Source organism: Bufo bufo, chromosome 2 (assembly GCF_905171765.1).
Source record: "Bufo bufo chromosome 2, aBufBuf1.1, whole genome shotgun sequence".
Lineage (NCBI taxonomy): Eukaryota > Metazoa > Chordata > Amphibia > Anura > Bufonidae > Bufo > Bufo bufo.
The window spans coordinates 660,852,486-660,875,341 of NC_053390.1; positions in this window are offsets into that span (position 1 = coordinate 660,852,486).

A 22,856-nucleotide genomic window follows, 5' to 3' on the forward strand; every position below is an offset into this window, starting at 1 on the left:
GATAAAAAATGAAAAAAATAAAATTCCCTACACATGTTTGGTATCGCCGCGTCCGTAACGACCTGATCTATAAAACGGTCATGTTACTTTACCCGAACGGTGAACACCATAAAAATAAAAAATAAAAAACTATGATGAAATTGAAATTTTGCCCACCTTACTTCCCAAAAAAGGTAATAAAAGTGATCAAAAAAGTCGCATGTACGCCAAAATTGTAACAATCAAACCGTCATCTCATCCCGCAAAAATCATACCCTACCCAAGATAATCGCCCAAAAACTGAAAAAACTATGGCTCTTAGACTATGGAAACACTAAAACATGATTTTTTTTGTTTCAAAAATGAAATCATTGTGTAAAACTTACATAAATAAAAAAAAAGTATACATATTAGGTATCTCCGCGTCCGTATCGCCCGGCTCTATAAAAATATCACATGATCTAACCCCTCAGATGACCACCGTAAAAAAATAAAAATAAAAACGGTGTAAAAAAAGCCATTTTTTGTCATCTTACGTCACAAAAAGTGTAATAGCAAGCAATCAAAAAGTCATATGCACCCCAAAATAGATGCCAATCAAACCGTCATCTCATCCCGCAAAAAATGAGACCCTACTTAAGATAATCGCCCAAAAACTGAAAAAACTATGGCTCTTAGACTATGGAGACACTAAAACATTTTTTTGGTTTTAAAAATTAAATCATTGTGTAAAACTTACATAAATAAAAAAAATTGTATACATATTAGGTATCTCCGCGTCCGTGACAACCTGCTCTATAAAATTACCACATGATCTAACCTGTCAGATGAATGTTGTAAATAACAAAAAAAAAACGGTGCCAAAAAAGCTATTTCTTGTTACCTTGCCGCACAAAAAGTGTAATATAGAGCAACCAAAAATCATATGTACCCTAAACTAGTACCAACAAAACTGCCACCCTATCCCGTAGTTTCTAAAATGGGGTCACTTTTTTGGAGTTTCTACTCTGGGGGGCTTCAAATGGGACATGGTGTCAAAAAAACCAGTCCAGCAAAATATGCCTTCCAAAAACCATATGGTGTTCCTTTCCTTCTGCGCCCTGCCATGTGCCCGTACAGCTGTTTACGACCACATATGGGGTGTTTCTGTAAACTACAGAATTAGGGCCATAAATAATGAGTTTTGTTTGGCTGTTAACCCTTGCTTTGTAACTGGAAAAAAAATATTAAAATGGAAAATCTGCCAAAAAAGTGAAATTTTGAAATTGTATCTCTATTTTCCATTAAATCTTGTGCAACACCTAAAGGGTTAACAAAGTTTGTAAAATCAGTTTTGAATACCTTGAGGGGTGTAGTTTCTTAGATGGGGTCACTTTTATGGAGTTTATAATCTAGGGGTGCATCAGGGGGGCTTCAAATGGGACATGGTGCCAAAAAAACAGTCCAGCAAAATCAGCCCTCCAAAAACCAAACGGCGCACCTTTCACTCTACGCCCCGCTGTGTGCCCGTACAGTAGTTTACGGCCACATATGGGGTGTTTCTGTAAACAGCAGAGTCAGGGCAATAAAGATACAGTCTTGTTTGGCTGTTAACCCTTGCTTTGTTAGTGGAAAAAATGGGTTAAAATGGAAAATTAGGCAAAAAAATGAAATTCTCAAATTTCATCGCCATTTGCCAATAACTCTTGTGCAACACCTAAAGGGTTAACGACGTATGTAAAATCAGTTTTGAATACCTTGAGGGGTGTAGTTTCTTAGATGGGGTCACTTTTAGGGAGTTTCTCCTCTAGGGGTGCATCAGGGGGCTTCAAATGGGACATGGTGTAAATAAACCAGTCCATAAAAATCAGCCTTCCAAAAACCAAACGGCGCACCTTTCACTCTACGCCCCGCTGTGTGGCCGTACAGTAGTTTACGGCCACATATTGGGTGTTTCTGTAAATGGCAGAGTCAGGGCAATAAAGATACAGTCTTGTTTGGCTGTTAACCCTTGGTTTGTTAGTGGAAAAAATGGGTTAAAATGAAAAATTAGACAAAAAAATGAAATTCTCAAATTTCCTCCCTATTTGCCAATAACTCTTGTGCAACACCTAAAGGGTTAACAACGTATGCAAAATCAGTTTTGAATACCTTGAGGGGTGTAGTTTCTTAGATGGGGTCATTTTTGGGTGGTTTCTATAATGTAAGCCTCGCAAAGTGACTTGAGACCTGAACTGGTCCCTAGAAATTGAGTTTTTGTAAATTTCGGAAAAATTTCAAGATTTGCTTCTAAACTTCTAAGCCTTATAACATCCCCAAAAAATAAAATATCATTCCCAAAACAATTCAAACATGAAGTAGACATATGGGGAATGTAAAGTCATCACAATTTTTGGGGGTATTACTATGTATTACAGAAGTAGAGAAACTGAAACTTTGAAATTTGCTAATTTTTTTCAAATTTTTGTTAAATTAGGTATTTTTTGGTGCAAAAAAAATTTTTTTTTTGACTCCATTTTACCAGTGTCATGAAGTACAATATGTGACGAAAAAACAATCTCAGAACGGCCTGGATAAGTCAAACCGTTTTAAAGTTATCAGCACTTAAAGGGACTCTGGTCAGATTTTCAAAAAATGGCCTGGTCCTAAGGTGTAAAAAGGCTGTGTCCTTAAGGGGTTAAATAAAAAAATCTATTTTGACTGAATAAATAGCAGTCAGTTACACACGTGTTTGTGTGTTTAAGGCCCAGTGCAGTGCATAGTGTCCCTTCAGCGCCATTCATATCTGGTGTCACATTCTATTCCATTTAAAGAAAAAAAAATATTTTGACTGAATAAATAGCAGTCAGTTACACACGTGTTTGTGTGTTTAAGGCCCAGTGCAGTGCATAGTGTCACTTCAGCACAACTCATATCTTGTGTCACAGTAGCTTGCACGCATAGTACAACTTAAATAATCTAAAAAAAAATGACAGGCAGGGGCCGTCGTGGTTGTGGTGCTGTGATTCCCTTTGGCCCTAGACTAATGCCCAGTGTTCAGAGGCCACGTACCCTGAACTCAAAAAGTTCTGAGCACATAGTTGACGGGCTAACACAGGACACCCAATCTTCTACAGCTTCCGCTTGGAACCTTGACGCACCATCCTCCCCCAGCTCAGCTTTGGGCACCTCTCAAGTTACCACTCGCCCGCCTGCCGCCACCACCAACACTAGCACCACAGCCGCTTCACTTGATCTGCCAGAGGAGTTATTTACACATCAGTTGGAAGAAATGAGTGATGCGCAACCATTATTGCCAGAGGATGTAGATAACAGGGAGATGTCTCAGTCAGGCAGCATTACACACATGGACGTACGGTGTGATGATGATGATGATGATGATGTTGTACCCGCTGCTGCTTCCTTTGCTGAGTTGTCAGATACAAGTGAAGCGGTTGATGATGACGATGTGTTCATGGATGTCACGTGGGTGCCCGCTCGAAGAGAAGAAGAACAAGGGGAAAGTTCTGATGGGGAGACAGAGAGGAGGAGGAGACGAGTTGGAAGCAGGGGGAGGTCGTCGCAAGGAGCTAGTGGCACAGTCAGACAGCATGCATCGGCACCCGGGGTCAGCCAGACAGCACGCCAATCAACGCATGCTGTTGCCACCACCAGAATGCCGTCATTGCAGAGCTCAGCAGTGTGGCATTTTTTTGGTGTGTCTGCCTCTGACAACAGAGATGCCATTTGCAACCTGTGCCAAAAGAAACTGAGTCGTGGGAAGTCCAACACCCACCTAGGTACAACTGCTTTGCGAAGGCACATGATCGCACATCACAAACACCTATGGGATCAACACATGAGCATAAGCAGCACACAAACTCAAAGCCGCCATCCTTCTCCTGGTCCAGCATCTTCAGCCACATCAACCACTGCTGTCCTCCTTGCCCCCTCTCAACCATCCGCCACTCCGTCTCTCGCCTTGAGCAGTTCCTGCTCATTTTCCCACAGTCAGGTGTCTGTCAAGGACATGTTTGAGCGTAAGAAGCCAATGTCACAAAGTCACCCCCTTGCCCGGCGTCTGACAGCTGGCTTGTCTGAACTCTTAGCCCGCCAGCTTTTACCATACAAGCTGGTGGAGTCTGAGGCGTTCCAGGGGGACGTAACAGGGATTAAACTGATAAGAATAGAACAACATAACACACCACAACTATCTGGCGGAACATTAGATTGCACGCGCAGTGCCCCAAATTTGAAGTAGGAGGACCGACCAAGCATCTTTTTCCATCTCCCCGTTCCTAAAATCGATGCCATATACATGTGTCCTGATAGGGGACGTAACAGGGATTAAACTGATAAGAATAGAACAACATAACACACCACAACTATCTGGCGGCACATTAGATTGCACGCGCAGTGCCCCAAATTTAAAGTAGGAGGACCGACCAAGCATCTTTTTCCATTTCCCCGTTCCTAAAATCGATGCCATATACACTTCCCCTGATAGGGGATGTAACAGGGATTAAACTGTACTACTTAACACACCTTATAATAACGCAGAGAGAGGCAACGCAGAGAGAGGAGTCTGAAGAAGAGCAGTCAGAGGAGGAAGGTGGCTTTGAGGAGGTGGAAGACCAAACACAACAGGCGTCCCAGGGGGCTTGTTGTCATCTTTCGGGGACCCTTGGTGTTGTACGTGGCTGGGTGGAGGAAGAGACCTTCAATGACATCAGTGAGGACAAGGAACGGGACATGGCTAACTTGGTATCCAACCTTGTGCAAATGGGGATTTTGCGGTTGTGCAAATGGGGAGTTTGCGGTTGTGCAAATGGACTGTTTGCGGTGCGTTAAACAGGGAGTTTGGTCTGTCACTGTGAAGCGGGCGTAACCCTTACACTACCTGATCGATACAACATCATACCTGATGTTTTAAAGCATGTTATTCCAAACAATTTAGGAATGTTAGGTGATTTATCCCCTTTTATGGATTAAAACCAGACTCTGCGTCAACTATGTAATTTTCCATGGGAGTTTTGCCATGGATCCCCCTCCGGCATGCCACAGTCCAGGTGTTAGTCCCCTTGAAACAACTTTTCCATCACTATTGTGGCCAGAAAGAGTCCCTGTGGGTTTTAAAATTCGCCTGCCTATTGAAGTCTATGGCGGTTCGCCCGTTCGCGAACATTTGCGAAAATTCGCGTTCGCCGTTCTCGAACGGAAAATTTCATGTTCGCGACAACACTAGTCCTGAGTCCTTAAGGACTCGGCAAACATGGGGTACCGGTACGTCCTAAGTCCCTAAGGGGTTAAGCCGGAAAAAAAATCCTCAATCTTCAAAAGAATCCGAGATATTCAGAATACTTAAAGGTCCCTCATTGGGGAGTTCAAGTCTGTCTAAAGGCATAAGTGTAGTAGCTAAGGCAGGTAGCCAGAAGAAACCGGTCACTTTTGTCAAAGTTTTGGTGTGGCACCATGGATGATCTAGTCTGATGCTTCAGGCATTGGTGGGTGGAAATCCTGGCTGATCCACGCCTGATTCATCTTGACAAAGGTCAGTCTCTCCACATTTTGGGTGGACAGGCGAGTTCTTCTTGGGGTAACTATCGCCCCCGCTGCACTAAGCACCCGCTCTGATGCCACACTACTGGCCGGGCAGGACAGCTTTTCCAGGGCAAACTCTGCTAGTTGTGGCCACAAATCCAGTTTGGCTGCTCATTTGTCCAGCGGATCTTCAATGTGGGGTGGCAGGGTGATGTCCAAGTATGCCACCACCTGCTGGTTCAGGTCCTGCTCCAGGTCTAGCTGCTGGTGAGTAGTTTCTTCACTATGCGGGTGAAGGAAGCTGCTCATTAGCGAGCGACTCTATACTCAGGCTGCTGCTGATGGAGCTGGCACTGCTCCTGCCACCCTACCCCTCACCAGCAGCCATGGCAGTGGAACGTGAGTGCAGAGGGCTCCCCCGGTCAGACCTGCGAGAGGATGGACGATGGCACAGATAGGCAGAGGCCAACTGAATACATGGGATGTCTCTATAGTAGTTCAGTTTGTCCTCCCTCTCAGCGGGTGTAAAAAGGGCCCCCATTTTGGACCAGTAGCAAGGGAGCGAGGGTCCAACAAGGTGGAGAGCCAGAAGTCATCCCTGTGCTGAATGGTGACAATATGGCTGTCACTACCCAAGCAAGTAAGCATTCAGTGGGCCATTTGTTGAAGTGACTCGGAGGGACTTTCTGCCTCCATCTCCACTGCATACTGCCATGGTGTGCCTGGGTCATCTACCTTGTCTTCCTCATCTCCCTCTTGCCCCTCCGGCTGCTCCTGCTCCTCCCCTCCTGTCACCTGTGTAGAAAAACGACCCATTTCAATACACATTGCTTGTTCTCTAATGTCCTCCTACTCCTCCTCCAGTTTAACCCCCTCAGGGCTGATGTGGCCGTGAGATCTAGACGCCACGTCTCCAGTCCCCTGACCAGCCAGATTTACCAGCATCTGTTGCAGGATATGAAGTAGTGGAATGACGTTGTTCACCCCGTAGTCCTGGCAACTGATAAATAACGTGGCATCCTCAAAGGGCCTGAGCAAACGGCAGGTGTCACACATGAGCTGCCACTGGTTGACATCGAAGTTACACAGGGGAGTACTCCTGTCCGCTTGGATCATCAGGAAATCGTTTATGGCCTTTCTCTGTTCGTACAGTCTGTCCAACATACGGAGGGTGGAATTCCAACGGGTGGAAACGTCGCATATCAGCCTATGTTGGGGGATGCCATTCTGCCGCTGCAGCTCAAGGAGGGTGTGCTTTGCGGTGTATGAGTAGCTCAAATGCATGCAAAGTTTCCTGGCCAGATGGGTGGAAGATTTCAGGAACCGCTTGACAACCTGATTGAACACGTGTGCCATGCAGGGCGCATGGCTCAGCCCTCCTTGACACAATGATCTTACCAATGATCTTACCATTGTCGTTCACCATGTCGTTTTAATTTTGATTCTTCGCAGAGAAAGCCAGGAATCGATTTCTTGCTGAAGTGCAAGGAGCAATTCCTCACCTGTGTGACCGTCGTGCCCTGCTGGAGGGGCGCTGGGAATAGTCCCTACAGTGAAGGCTGAGGACACGGCGGAGGATGAGGAGGCAGAGGCGGACATTGTCACTGGACCAACGGCGTGGCAATGTGGAGGTGGAAGTGGCATCACCTGGCCAAGTTGCTGGTGTGGCTGTGCAGGACTCACATTCACAGAGTTGGCCATAAAGGACATGTATTGACCATAGTAACAGCTACCGATACACGTCGGCGCTGCGGTGCACTTTGGCAGACACCAACAGGCTCAAGGACTGGCCCAACTTCTGTTCTACATGTGTGTGCAGGGCTGGTACTGACTTTTTGGCAAAGAAATGATGGCTTGGGACTCTCCACCTGGGCGCGGCACAAGCCATCAGTTCTCTGAAAGGTGCAGAGTCCACCACTTGGAAAGGGAGAGACTGCAGCACCAGCAACTTGGCCAGGAGCACATTCAGCTTCTGTGCCGTTGGATGAGTGCACGCATACTGGTGTCTCTTGGCAATCGCTTTGGTGATTGATTGCTGACGGAATGAGTGACGAGGAGTAGGAGGAGCAGGAGCATTGGGACTAGCAGATAATGGGAATGACAGACAGCTCCATTCGGCTGAGGTGGTGGAGCCTTGACTGCCTGAAACTGGGTGCGTGCCACTAGGTGATGCAGCGGTTGCTGTGGCAGGCTGGACCACCATATTAGAGCCACGGTTTTCCCAGGCCACTTTATGGTGACGCTGCATATGTTGACGGTTCACCCTGGCCACGCTTCACCTTCTGCCCATAGATTCTACATATGGTCATGTTTACCTCCTCCTGCGGCTTAACAAAAAGCTGCCACACCGCCGAGTAGGTGATTTTCTGTTACCGTTACTGTCTCCGTGAACCCCTGCACCGCTACTGCCCGGGCAGGTAGGCTCCCAAGAAGCGGGTGGTCTACCCCGGGCATATTTGGCTCCCGACCTTCCACTGCTGCCATCCTGCTGACTTCCGGCCACACTAATGACTTGCTGGCTCACGGGCAAGCTGCCACCCCCTTCTCCCAATGATGATGAAGCCCCTTTGTTACCCGGCTCCCAAGTGCGATCAGCTACATCATCATCATCGAGTACTGTCTGCACGTCACTGATGTCCTCCTCAACCATCTCTGGGTCAGGAGTCTGACCGCTCGCAACACCAGCTCCCACGCCACTCTCCTCATCACTACTTGCCCGCCTGGCGGAGGAAGCGGCGGATGTCTCCTCCAGATCTTGGCTGGGCAGTAGCTGCTGACTGTCCTCTACTACCTTGTCCTCGCTGTATAGTGGAGCTGAGCCCAAAGCAGACAATACTTCTGTGTCTCTGGGAACAAAAAAGAACAGAAGCAGGTTGAGGACAGGTGAGGGCACAGGGCCTGCTCCAGGGCCATGCCAACTAAGGGTTGTGTCTGACGAACTCACTGACTCTTGGCCAGGGCTGGTGCAAGGATTTATTCCACCCTAGGGAAAAGCTAATTTTGCCGCCCCCTTGACTCCGCCCATTGGCCACGCCCTTTGACCTGCCCCTTTTTAGTCGGCCATCTATTTAATGATTGTTGCATGCAACATTTTACTTGTGGTGTTGGGAACTTGGGTCCGGCAGGTGACACCCCATCAGACTGGTGTCACCCGATGCGGCCCGCACCCGCCGCACCCACCTCGCATCGCCACTGGCTGGGGGTGTCTGATGTCACTTGCGACGAAGTTGAAGATCGAGTCAACCACTCAAGAACCGCTGGGTCCTGACACGACCACTAGCTGACACTGAGAGCTCAGGCCTCTTGAAGTGACCCCTGCTGCCACGGACCCTTACTCTGCTGCGACCTCTGCCTGCGGCAGAAACATTTAGGCCTCTGACACTTCCCTGTGCAGGGCCTGTTACTTCTCTGTCTGAAATACTGTTACATCAAAAAAATAAAAAGGAAATTCAAATACCCCACAAAAGCCTTTACTACAGATAAATGCACCACAGAGTAGCAAATGTATTTTTTCTTTTTATGCTAAAACACATCACAAAAGGCTTAACAAGAAATAAGTGCACCGCAGAGCGGCAAATGTATTTTTTATTTTTCTGCTAAAACACACCACAGAAGCCTTTACTACAGATAACTGCACCGCTGAGCGGCAAATATATTTTTTCTTTTTGCGCTAACACACGTCACAAAAAGCTTTAAAAGAAATAACTGCACCGCTGAGCGGAAAATATATATTTTCTTTTTACACTAATACACATCACAAAAGGCTTAACCAGCAGCATACATAGACAAGTAAGGCTACTTTCACACTCGCGTTTGGTGCCGTTCCATCATGGATCTGCACAGACGGATCCGTTCAGATAATACAACGTCTTCATCTGTCCAAAACGGATCAGTTTGTATTATCTTTAACATAGCCAAGACGGATCCATCTTGAAAAGCATTGAAAGTCAATGGAGGACCGATCAGTTTTCTATTGTGCCAGATTGTGTCATTTGGCTCAGTTTTGTCAGACAAACACCAAAGCGGAAAGGAGACGGAACGGAGGCAAACTGATCCTTTTTCATTCAGAATGCATTAGGGCAAAACTGATCCGTTTTGGACCGCTTGTGAGAGCCCTGAATGGATCTCACAATTGGAAATCCAAAATGCCAGTGTGAAAGTAGCCTTAGGGACCCATAGCAAGGATCAAACCAGGCCCCACACACAGGACAGAAGGGTTTCCACCCAAACCCCTTTAAATGATCTTTGGGCCATTTTTTTACTGCCTCATTTGCTAAAAGATGTTTCCCTTACGTCCTACCAGCAGCACAGATGGGGTTAACTGCCCCTGTGGACTGGTAGGACCGGCGGAATTTTTAATGAGCCCAAGAACCAATAAACGATCTTCAGCTCCCTGAAAGGGAGGAGATCGCCCCCCAGCCCACCGTGTTTTTTTCTGTCCTTTGGACAGGTGGACTGGCGTGTCGCTCCCCCCCTCAGGGAGCTGAAGAGGGCTAGGGCTCTCTTGTTTTTTAATCTAAAAAAATCGCTTTTGTTGCGGTTTGCTTTTATCTTAGGCGTAATTGCGGCCATATCGATATAGAGTACCTTCGGGGGGGGGGGGGGGGGGGTGCCCCCCTCCCCTCTTCCTCCGCCTGGGTTCTTCGGGCGTCTCAGCGGTGTTCTTCGCAAAACTCGCGGCATATGTGCGGCGCCGTGGGCGCCGCCATCTTCCAGAAGTGACGCGCAGATGCGCTACGTCACTTCCGGTTCTTCGGCTCCGATGCTGTGAGGTTTTTTCTCTCACCACTCGGTTATTTTTCCCCCTTATAACATCCTGAACTTCAGGATAAGTTTGGGGAGACACATAGGAGAGCTGAGCCTAGTATAAGGCTCTATTACTTCTCTGGGTTTGTTCCGATCGAGGTCCCACCCAGGGGGCGGGGCTTCCTCTTTTTAAGCGCCCAGAGCCTGTCATTCAGTGCTCTGGTTGCATCGCTTTCACAAGCTAGCTCCAGAGTTCCCTGTGCTTTGATATATTACTTCGATATATTGCTTGGCTTGGGTATTTTCTTCCAGCTCTATTTTGCTTCAGTGCTGGTGGGCGCCCATATGGTCTCTTTTCACCTCCACCTGGTGTTTGTAGGTGTTATGACCTGTTTTCTTTTCTTTACAGTTATGGCTTCCCCTAGGGATTCTGATCAGCGGAAGTCCGGGGCCAAAAGGAAGCATTTGGCCTGTTAGGTAACACACCCTTGGACGACAACTGCCCTTACTCAAGGTGTGAAAGTTGTCGCACACAGGCATCCACGGAACCCACAATGCAGATGTTTCAGTGGTCGAAAACCTACGTGGATGATTCCATTAAGGGAGTGGTGCGCCTGCTTAATGAGAGGCTACCAGGATCCTCTCAGACTCCTATGGAAGTGGCTGCACCGGTCGAGAGACCTACCCCCTGTTCGGTGGGTTCATCTACTGAGGAGGAAGAATTAACTTCTTGTTTTTTTCCTCCAGAGAAAACGCAGAAGTTGCTGAAGTCCATCGGGTCGGGGGACCAGGATGTTGACATGGGGGAGTCCTCCGATCCCGCCGGACGGACACAGCGTGTCTTTAGAGCGCATGAGACCCTTCTCTCTGTGATGCGCACAGAGTGGAGAAAGCCTGAGAAAGGTCCAGTTCTCACCAGGAAGTTCAAGCTGATGTATGGGTCTAGCCTGCAGGACCCTCTAGACCGGAGGGCAGAGTGCACCCTCAGAAGGGGTTACCCGGCGGCCGCTGCCTCCGCATCAACATCAATTGCGGCCACTGAAGTAGCCTCCTTTCTACGCTCCAAACTCAATCAGATCCAGACGGACGTGGACCAGAGCGTTTCCAGAGATGACATCTTGACAGCTTTTAAGTCAGTCAATCTGGCTATGGATTTCTTGTGTGATTCCACCCAGATGCAGTTGAAACTGGCCGCCAAAACAATGGCTCTAGTTTCAGCTGCCCGCAGACCACTATGGCTGAAGCCGTGGATCGCGGACAATGCGTCCAAATTTAATCTATGTGGGCTCCCTTTCGAGCCGGATAGGCTGTTCGGGTCCGAGTTGGACAAAATCATGGAGGGACTCTCCGACAAGAAAGGGAAGAGTCTCCCCCAGCAGCCCTTTCGGGGACGCCCCAGACAGGATAAAAAAGGCGGAGGCCGTTCAGAGCAGCAGGCTAGGAGCAGAGATTGGGGGGGGGGGGGCGTCTCGTAGATTCTCGAGACGCCCCCGCAAACCCACCAGGGAGGCGAAACCCTCCTGACTATGGGCCTCCCCAAGGCTCTTGGATAAGCCCTGCTGCCCCTGCAGTATCTCCTCTAGATTTTCCCGTACCCCTCCCCCAGATTCCCGAGGGGGGCCGTCTCTCCCACTTCAAAAACTTTTGGGCCCAGCAGATTGTAGACCCCTGGGTTCAGGATATAATTTCTGCCGGTTACCGAGTAGATCTCATCTACCACCCCCCCCCCCCCAGAGAGATTCATCGCCACGCGAAACTTCGGGTCTGCCAAACAAAAGATCCTAGAGTCTTATATTCAGGACTATATCTCCAAGGGAGCCCTGGAGGAGGTGCCGGCAGGGGAGAGAGGCCTAGGGATTTATTCTCCAGTGTTCCTGGTTCCCAAGAAGACGGGAGATCTCCGGATGATCATCGACTTGAGATTCCTCAATCGATTTATAAGGAAAACCAGGTTTCGGATGGAAACCATAAGGTCAGTCAGCCATATCCTCAACCCTGGGGACGTCATGGCTACTCTGGACCTCAAGGATGCGTACCTTCACATCCCGATCCATTCCGCTTCCCGGAAGTTCCTCAGGATCTCGGTCCAGATTTTAGGGGTTCGCAGGCACTTTCAGTTTGCCGCGCTTCCCTTCGGAATCTCTTCTGCCCCTCTTATCTTCACCAAGGTGGTGGTGTCGGTGGTGGCAGCTTTGAGACTTCAAGGACTGACTATTATTCCTTATCTGGACAATTGGCTTTTCATAGCCTCTTCAGTTCCGATCCTTACCCACCATCTTCAGATCGCAATCTCCTTTCTCCTCCGCCTGGGCTGGATTATCAACTGGCAGAAGTCGAATGTGAGCCCATCGACTTCAATCCATTATTTAGGATTCGTGGTCGACTCTGTGGAGTTGTCCCTCCGGTTGACTTTAGAAAGGAGAGCGCGGATTCAGGACCTGGCAAGGGTCCTTTATGTCCCTCGTCGAGTCTCCATTCGGACTCTCATGAAGATGCTGGGGCTCATGTCAGCGGCTGCGGACGCAGTCCCTTGGGCGCTATGGCACCTCCGTCCTCTTCAGTCGGAGGTCTTACACTTATGGAACGGCATCCCTGCGGGGCTAGATTCCCTGTGCTCCCTGTCCGGTCAAACCCGGAATTCCCTCAGATGGTGGTTCCAGCTACCAGCAGGGAAGTCTATGACCCAACCAGTTTGGCTCATATTGACTACAGACGCGTCCCTTGTAGGCTGGGGCGCTCACCTGGACGGATCCCCAATACAGGGATCTTGGTCTCCTCTGGAGCGGCGTCTCTCTTCCAATCTTCGCGAGATGCGAGCTATCCGGCTAGCCCTCCTTCACTTCGCCCCTAAGATCCGGGGCAAAGCAGTGAAAGTCCAGTCAGACAATATGACTGCGGTTCTCTACATAAATAAGCAGGGAGGCACAAGATCATTGCCCCTTCTTTCAGAGATCGGGGTAATTCTTCGGTGGGCAGAGACGAACGTTTCCCATCTATCTGCCACTCATATTCGAGGCTCCCTCAATATGATAGCGGACCGCTTAAGTCGAGGATTACCGACCATGGAGTGGTCTCTGCATCCGGAGATCTTCAGGCAGTTAGTTCACAGATGGGGTATGCCAGAGGTGGATCTCATGGCGACCAGGTTCAACGCCAAGGTGCTGAGGTTCTGTTCCCTGTACAGGGAAGACAACCCCCTGGCGATAGATGCTCTGTCGATACCGTGGAGGTTCAGGCTGGCTTACATCTTCCCTCCGTTTTCCATGATACCGAGGGTATTGACGAAAATCCGTCAGAATCAGGCCTCGGTAATAGCCATCATACCGTTCTGGCCCAGGAGATCCTGGTTTACCCAGCTTATTCAGATGAGTCGGGGACAATACTGGAGACTCCCCCCGGAGCAGACCCTGGTGTCGTGGGACACTCACCTCTGCCCAGATCTGCACAGGTTCAACCTGACAGCCTGGAGGTTGATCAGTCCCTTCCCAACATAGAAGGGCTTTCCGAGTCGGTCCTGAGAACTTTGTCGCATTCCAGAGCAGAGTCTACGAAGAAGGCCTACTCCAGGATCATGAGAATCTTCATGTCATGGTGTGATTCCAAACAGGTGGCGTCTGCAGATCCGCCCCTTCCTGCGATATTACAATTCCTTCAAGATGGATTAGATAAAGGTCTTTCTCCAGCTACCTTGAAGGTACAGATTTGTGCCATCTCGGCCTGTCTTAACAGGCCACATTCTCGGGACCCACTCATCAAACGCTTCCTTAAGGGAGCTGAAAGACTAAAGCCTACTATACTGAAACCTATTCCCCAGTGGGATCTTTCAGTAGTGCTCAGGGGGCTAGCATCTTCCCCCTTCGAGCCATTGGAGGAGGTGGGATTCAGATTTTTGACTTTAACCCCTTAAGGACATAGGACGTACCGGTACGCCCTATTTCCCGAGTCCTTAAGGACACAGGACGTACCGGTACGTCCTGACTTAAAATCTGTATTCCGGCGCCCGAGGGGTTAAACGGAACGGGATTTCGGCTGAAATCCTTCAGCCGGCATCCTGTGACAACGCCAGGGGGGGTCATGTGACCCCCCCCGTGTCGGCGATCGCAGCAAACCGCAGGTCAATTCAGACCTGCGGTTTGCTGCGCTTTTTGCAGTTTCTGATCCCCGCGGTCCCTGACCGCGGCGATCAGAAACTTTAGAGTGGCTAAAATCTATATTTTTCACCCACCCCCTGCACCCCTGCATGATTTGATGCCGGCGGGTGGTGCGGGGGGGGGTGTCGCATGCGGTGGGGGCGTTGCGGGAGGCGGGCGGTGCGGCAGGCGGGATCGCGATCCCCCGCCCGCCTCCCCATGAATGATCGTTGGCTTCTAGTGGGTATACCAGGGTGCCAGCACATTGCTGGCACCCTGGTATAAACGGCTGACATCTGTGCAGATGTCAGCCGTTTAACCCTTTCCATACCGCGGACCGCTGTATGGAAAAAGTTAACTGTCATCGGTCAGGGAGCTCCCTCCCTCTCCATCGGGGGGCTGCTGTGCCTTTGCAGCCCCCCGATGGAGAGGGAGAGAGCCCCCAGAGAGCCCCCCTCAGCCCTGTGCTTACCCTTCCCCGTCTGCGAAGTTCTGAGCAGACGGGGAGGGTTCCCATGGCAACAGGACGCCTGCTCAGGCGTCCTGCTGTCCATGGTGCTGAACAGATCTATGCTGAAAGCATAGATCTGTTCAGTGTAAGTAAAATACAGTACAGAACAATATATATTGTACTGTACTGTATTATACAGACATCAGACCCACTGGATCTTCAAGAACCAAGCGGGTCTGGGTCAAAAAAATGTAAAAAAAAGTGAAAAAAGTTAAGATAAAAAAAAATAACATTTATCACTGAATAAAAATTAAAAAAATAAAATAAACTACACATATTAGGTATCGCCGCGTCCGTAACGACCTGATCTATAAAATGGTCATGTTACTTTCCCCGCACGGTGAACGCCATAAAAATAAAAAAATAAAAACTATGAGAAAATTGAAATTTTGCCCACCTTACTTCCCAAAAAAGGTAATGCATGTACGCCAAAATAGTACCAATCAAACCGTCATCTCATCCCGCAAAAAATGAGACCCTACTCAAGATAATCGCCCAAAAGCTGAAAAAACTATGGCTCTTAGACTATGGAAACACTAAAACATGATTTTTTTTGTTTCAAAAATGAAATCATTGTGTAAAACTTACATAAATAAAAAAAAAGTATACATATTAGATATCGCCGCGTCCGTATCGACCGGCTCTATAAAAATATCACATGACCTAACCCCTCAGATGACCACCGTAAAAAAATAAAAATAAAAACAGTGTAAAAAAAAGCCATTTTTTGCCATCTTATGTCACAAAAAGTGTAATAGCAAGCGATCAAAAAGTCATATGCACCCCAAAATAGTGCCAATCAAACCGTCATCTCATCCCGCAAAAAATGAGACCCTACTCAAGATAATCGCCCAAAAACTGAAAAAACTATGGCTCTTAGACTATGGAGACACTAAAACATTTTTTTGGTTTTAAAAATGAAGTTATTGTATAAAACTTACATAAATAAAAAAAATGTATACATATTAGGTACCGCCGCATCCGTGACAACCTGCTCTATAAAATTACCACATGATCTAACCTGTCAGATGAATGTTGTAAATAACAAAAAAAAAAAACGTGCCAAAAAAGCTATTTCTTGTTACCTTGCTGCACAAAAAGTGTAATATAGAGCAACCAAAAATCATATGTACCCTAAACTAGTACCAACAAAACTGCCACCCTATCCCGTAGTTTCTAAAATGGAGTCACTTTTTTGGAGTTTCCACTCTAGGGGTGCATCAGGGGGGCTTCAAATGGGACATGGTGTCAAAAAAACAGTCCAGCAAAACCTGCCTTCCAAAAACCGTATGGCATTCCTTTCCTTCTGCGCCCTGCCGTGTGCCCGTACAGCGGTTTACGAACACATATGGGGTGTTTCTGTAAACTACAGAATCAGGGCCATAAATAATGAGTTTTGTTTGGCTGTTAACCCTTGCTTTGTAACTGGAAAAAAAATATTAAAATGGAAAATCTGCCAAAAATTTGAAATTTTTAAATTGTGTCTCTATTTTCCATTAAATCTTGTGCAACACCTAAAGGGTTAACAACGTTTGTAAAATCAGTTTTGAATACCTTGAAGGGTGTAGTTTCTTAGATGGGGTCACTTTTATGGAGTTTCTACTCTAGGGGTGCATCAGGGGGGCTTCAAATGGGACATGGTGTCAAAAAAACAGTCCAGCAAAATCAGCCTTCCAAAAACCAAACGGCGCACCTTTCACTCTGCGCCCCGCTGTGTGGCCGTACAGTAGTTTACGGCCACATATGGGGTGTTTATGTAAACAGCAGAGTCAGGGCAATAAAGATACAGTCTTGTTTGGCTGTTAACCCTTGCTTTGTTAGTGGAAAAAATGGGTTAAAATTGAAAATTAGGCAAAAAAATGAAATTCTCAAATTTCATCCCCATTTGCCAATAACTCTTGTGCAACACCTAAAGGGTTAACGACGTATGTAAAATCAGTTTTGAATACCTTGAGGGGTGTAGTTTCTTAGATGGGGTCACTTTTAGGGAGTTTCTCCTCTAGGGGTGCATCAGGGGGCTTCAAATGGGACATGGTGTCAAAAAACCAGTCCATAAAAATCAGCCCTCCAAAAACAAAACGGCGCACCTTTCACTCTACGCCCTACTGTGTGCCCGTACAGTAGTTTACGGCCACATATGGGGTGTTTCTGTAAATGGCAGAGTCAGGGCAATAAAGATACAATCTTGTTTGGCTGTTAACCCTTGCTTTGTTAGTGGAAAAAATGTGTTAAAATGAAAAATTTGACAAAAAAATTAAATTCTCAAATTTCCTCCCCATTTGCCAATAACTCTTGTGCAACACCTAAAGGGTTAATAATGTATGCAAAATCAGTTTTGAATACCTTGAGGGGTGTAGTTTCTTAGATGGGGTCATTTTTGGGTGGTTTCTATTATGTAAGCCTCGCAAATCGACTTCAGACCTGAACTGGTCCCTAAAAATTGAGTTTTTGTAAATTTCTGAAAAATTTCAAGATTTGCTTCTAAACTTCTAAGCCTTATAACATCCCCAAAAAATAAAATATCATTCCCAAAACAATTCAAACATGAAGTAGACATATGGGGAATGTAAAGTCATCACAATTTTTTGGGGTATTACTATGTATTACAGAAGTAGAGAAACTGAAACTTTGAAATTTGCAAATTTTTCCAAATTTTTGGTAAATTAGGTATTTTTTTGTGCAAAAAAAAATAATTTTTTTGACTTCATTTTACCAGTGTCATGAAGTACAATATGTGACGAAAAAACAATCTCAGAACGGCCTGGATAAGTCAAAGCGTTTTAAAGTTATTAGCACTTAAAGTGACAATGGTCAGATTTCCAAAAAATGGCCTGGTCCTTAAGGTGAAAATGAGCCCGGTCCTTAAGGGGTTAAAGATGGTTTTTCTTCTGGCTGTAGCTTCAGCCAAACGGATCTCTGAATTGCAGGCTTTTTCTGCAATTCACCCTTACATCATTTTCCTGCAGGACAGAGTACTCCTGAAGTTTTTACCCTACTTCAGGCCTAAGGTTCCAACCTTCCAAAATATTAACCAGGTAATCTCTTTACCAGTTTTGTTTTCAGTCTCCTCCTCTGATACTCCAGCTAGAGACCCGCTGGATATTTCTTGATGCCTCCAGGTCTATGTGGATAGATCCAGAGAGTTCAGGACAGATGAGAATCTCCTCATCCTGTTTGCCGGTAGGTCTAAAGGCCGTAAAGCGTCTAAAGCTACCATTAGTCGCTGGATCAAGGAAGCCATTAGGGAGGCTTTCGTCTCCCAATTGCTAGATCCTCCGGAGTTTGTGAGAGCCCATTCTACTAGGGCTGTCTCCACCTCTGTTGTGGAGAGAAGACTTCTCCCCTTAGAGTTGATCTGTAAGGCGGCTTCCTGGAGTTCTGGGTCAACCTTCATCTCCCATTATAGGATAGATGCTAGGATGGCAGAGTTTTCGGCCTTTGGGCAGACAGTTCTTAGTTCTGCCAGGCATGAGGACCCTCCCTAGGGGATTCTTCTTGCTATCTCCCCATCTGTGCTGCTGGTAGGACGTAAGGGAATCGTTAATTTCTAACAATAATTTGTTTTCCCTTAGTCCTAACAGCAGCACACAAATATCCCACCCTAAGTACATTATGCTTGTTAAAAACACGGTGGGCTGGGGGGCGATCTCCTCCCTTTCAGCTGAAAAAACATTTGCATGGAAAATTTGCGATCTACACTACTCATGAACAGCGCCATCTATTGGTTTCATAGTCTTATGACAAGACTAATAGACTATTAGTCTTGTCATAAGACTATAAAACCAATAGTTGGTGCTGTTCATGACTCATGAACAGCGCCATCCATTGGTTTCACAGTCTTATGACAAGACTATTAGACTATGAGTCTTATGACAAGACTATTAGTGTAGCCTTTTGCATGGAAAATTTGCAATAAAAATTTGTGATTAGAATATTCACAATCTACACTACTCATGAACAGCGCCATCTATTGGTTTCATAGTCTTATGACAAGACTATTAGATTATGAGTCTTATGACAAGACTATTAGTGTAGCCTTTTGCATGGAAAATTTGCGATAAAAATTTGCGATTAGAATATTTGCGATCTACACTACTCATGAACTGCTCCATCTATTGCATTCATACAATAAAATAATAAAAACTGCTCCTTGTACGTTATATATAATATTTGGCATCACAGGTGCCCAATTGTGAAGTGGGTAGATATTCACATACAGTCTAGTTGCGTTTTTGGTTGGACCGCGCTGCCTCTAAAGGAAGAAAGAAGTTCATCAAGTCAGAGCCATTCGAACTAATGGACAAGGGTAAATGCTGAAAGCCACCTCAGGGCTCCAGATGGCGACCAAAATGGTTGCCAATGAGACTTAGAATTTACAAATGGCGACAAGACTTTTTAGTCTTGTCGCCATTTGCGACTAGACCCGCCGCCGCAGCTCTGAATACAGCGGCGGGGCACAGGAGCTGACAGTTCTCTGCCCCACCGCCGATGTTCTTCTCATCAGCGCAGTGGAGAAGGAGTCTCTCCCTCCCCCCTGTGCTGCCGCCGCCACCGCCAATAAGAAGAGAGACGGGAGGAGGAGGAGGGGCTGTGGCCACTGCGCCACCAATGAAGATAACTGTCACGGCGGACAGGATATCAAATACATAGAAAAATAAACAAACAAGTTTCTAGGCGAGAAGCTGGAGATCAAGGTCACCTCCTGACAAATCCCTACCAGCTCTCCCTATACTGCTATGCCCACGTTCAGACCCTTAAGGTGGAAATAACGTGTCCTCGTGCCTGGGCTGAAAATACCCTAAAATCCCTGAGATGGTGAAAGGGGAATAGAGGCAGCCTGCTCCCTCAAAACCTGGAGGGGCAGGCGTCTCTCTAACAGCCTAGACAGCAAACCACAAGAGAACAGAAAAAACACTTATCTTTTCTGAGCAGGAAAAGCCAATCCTTCCTTCCTTACTTCCACAGAGCCAGAAAGAAGCTATAACCCGCAAGGAACACTGGGAGTGGGTGTGATTTAAACTGAAACCAACGACCCCACCCAGTGCACCTGAAGGAAGGCTCGACTCCAAAAAAAACAAAAGACTAGACACGTGCTGCTAATCTAGCAGACCTCCGCACATAGCCTGAGCAGGGCATGACAATAACTGACCTGTTAATACAAATACAGGAGGCGGGTGCTGGAATCAAATAGCCAACACCCGACCTGCTGCGATCAGCCACAGTTAACCCTTCAGGTGCGGTACCTGAGGGTTTAACTGCAGCGGATCGCAGCTCCCTGTCATAGAGGTCGGGTGCCGGCTATTTGATTCCAGCACCCGCCTCCTGTATTTGTATTAACAGGTCAGTTATCTTCATTGGTGGCGCAGTGCGCCCTCCCCCCAACACCCCAGTATAATAAACATTGGTGGCGCAGTGCGCCCCCCCCCAACACCCAAGTATGATAAACATTGGTGGCGCAGTGCGCCCCCCCCAACACCCCAGTATAATAAACATTGGTGGCGCAGTGCGCCCCCTCCCCCCAACACCCCAGTATAATAAACATTGGTGGCGCAGTGCCAATGAGGGTTTAAAAATAAAATAAAATATTAACTCACCTCCTCCAATTGATCGCGCAGCTGCCGGTCTCCTGTTCTTTCTTCAGGACCTGTGGTGACGTGACTGAGCTCATCACATGGTCCATTACCATGGTGATAGATCATGTGATATACATAGAAACATAGAAACATAGAATGTGTCGGCAGATAAGAACCATTTGGCCCATCTAGTCTGCCCAATATACTGAATACTATGGATAGCCCCCGGCCCTATCTTATATGAAGGATGGCCTTGTGCCTATCCCATGCATGCTTAAACCCCTTCACTGTATTTGCAGCTACCACTTCTGCAGGAAGGCTATTCCATGCATCCACTACTCTCTCAGTAAAGTAATACTTCCTTATATTACTTTTAAACATTTGCCCCTCTAATTTAAAACTGTGTCCTCTTGTGGTAGTTTTTCTTTTTTTAAATATGCTCTCTTCCTTTACCGAGTTGATTCCCTTTATGTATTTAAAAGTTTCTATCACATCCCCTCTGTCTCTTCTTTCTTCCAAGCTATACCATGTGATGAACACAGTGATATCACCACAGGTCCTTTGACAGGTCCTGAAGAAAGAACAGGAGACCGGCAAGCTACGCGATCAATTGGAGGAGGTGAGTTAATTATTATAATTTTTTTAACCCTCAATTGACCTTCTACTATGCATTCTGTATTAAAGAATGCTATTATTTTCCCTTATAACCATGTTATAAGGGAAAATAACACAGTGAATTGACTTTCATCCTAGCAACTATGCGTGAAAATCGCACCGCATCCTCACTTGCTTGCGAATGCTTGCGATTTTCACGCAGCCCCATTAACTTCTATGGTGCCTGCGTTGCGTGAAAAACGCACAAAATTATGTTTTATTGTCTCCATATTCTGAGCCATAGTTTTTTTATTTTTTGGGAGATTGTCTTAGGTAGGGGCTCATTTTATGTGGGATGAGGTGATGGTTAGATTGGTACTATTTTGGTGGGCATATGCCTTTTTCATCGCTTGCTGTTGTACTTTTAGTGATGTAAGGTGACAAAAAAATTGTTTATTTAGCACAGTTTTTATTTTTTATTTTTTACGGTGTTCATCTGAGGGGTTAGGTCATGTGATATGTTTATAGAGCCGGTCTATATGGACGCGGCAATACCTAATATGTCTATTTTTTGCCAATTTTTATTTACTTTATTTGGGGAAAAATAATTTATTTTTATTTTTTTACTTGAATCTTTACATTTTTTGGGGGGAAAACTTTATTTTTTAAACTTTTTTTTCACTTTATTTTTTGTCCCACTTTGGGACTTCAACTTTTGGGGGTCTGATCCCCTTTACAATGCTTTCCAATACTTATGTATTGGAATGCATTGGCTGTATGAATAATACAGTGTGTATTACTCATACAGCTTCCTGCCTGTGAGATCCAGAAGGTTGGATCTCACAGGCTCTTCACCAGAAGGCAGCCCCGATGCCTAAGGAAGGAATCGTGCTACCTTCCATGCCACCGGGTCCCCGATACAGCAGCACGGGGACCCGATGGCCACTGCAGTCGCCGCCCGAAACACTGGGAAACGCAGCAAACTGCAGGTCTGAATTGACCTGTGGTTTGCCGCGATAGCCGATACAGGGGAAGGGGGGGTCACAGGACCCCCCTCGGCATTGTCGCAGATTGCATGCTGAATGATTTTAGCAGGCACTCTGTTCTGGTCACCACGCGCCGCACGGCGGTGATCGTAAATACACATGGCGTACCGGTACGTCATGTGTCCCCAACAGGTTAAAGGGTGCATATCCCAAGTACTGTATTTATAATTTGCAGCTGAGAAGCAACATAATACTTGCAAAGATGATGTGTGGCCATGCTTCTGTGTTTTATTGGAAATCTTAAAGAGTAACTAAACTTTTTGATAAAATTTTTATAAGATGTTCCTAATGCCATAGTAAAACTTTTTCTAATATACTTTATTCATGCTTTTTGTATTTTTAATACACTTTCCCCCCTAAAGCGCACCATTCTCTGTGCATTGACATTTCTGTACACCTCTGCAGCGGTGTACGGAGTACGGAGATGACATTTTATGAATGTCATTTCATTTACAGGATACCCTATGAATGTCATTTCATTTACAGGATACCCTGTAACCATGTGCTATGCCAAGATTATCTGAGCAGAGCGGGCTCCTGCCTGTGCCTGCTTCTTTAACCCCTTAAGGACCGGGCTCATTTTCACCTTAAGGACCAGGCTCATTTTCACCTTAAGGACCAGGCCATTTTTTGCAAATCTGACCAGTGTCACTTTAAGTGCTCATAACTTTAAAACGCTTTGACTTACCCAGGCCGTTCTGAGATTGTTTTTTCGTCACATATTGTACTTCATGACACTGCTAAAATTGGGTCAAAAAAGTTAATTTTTTTGCATAAA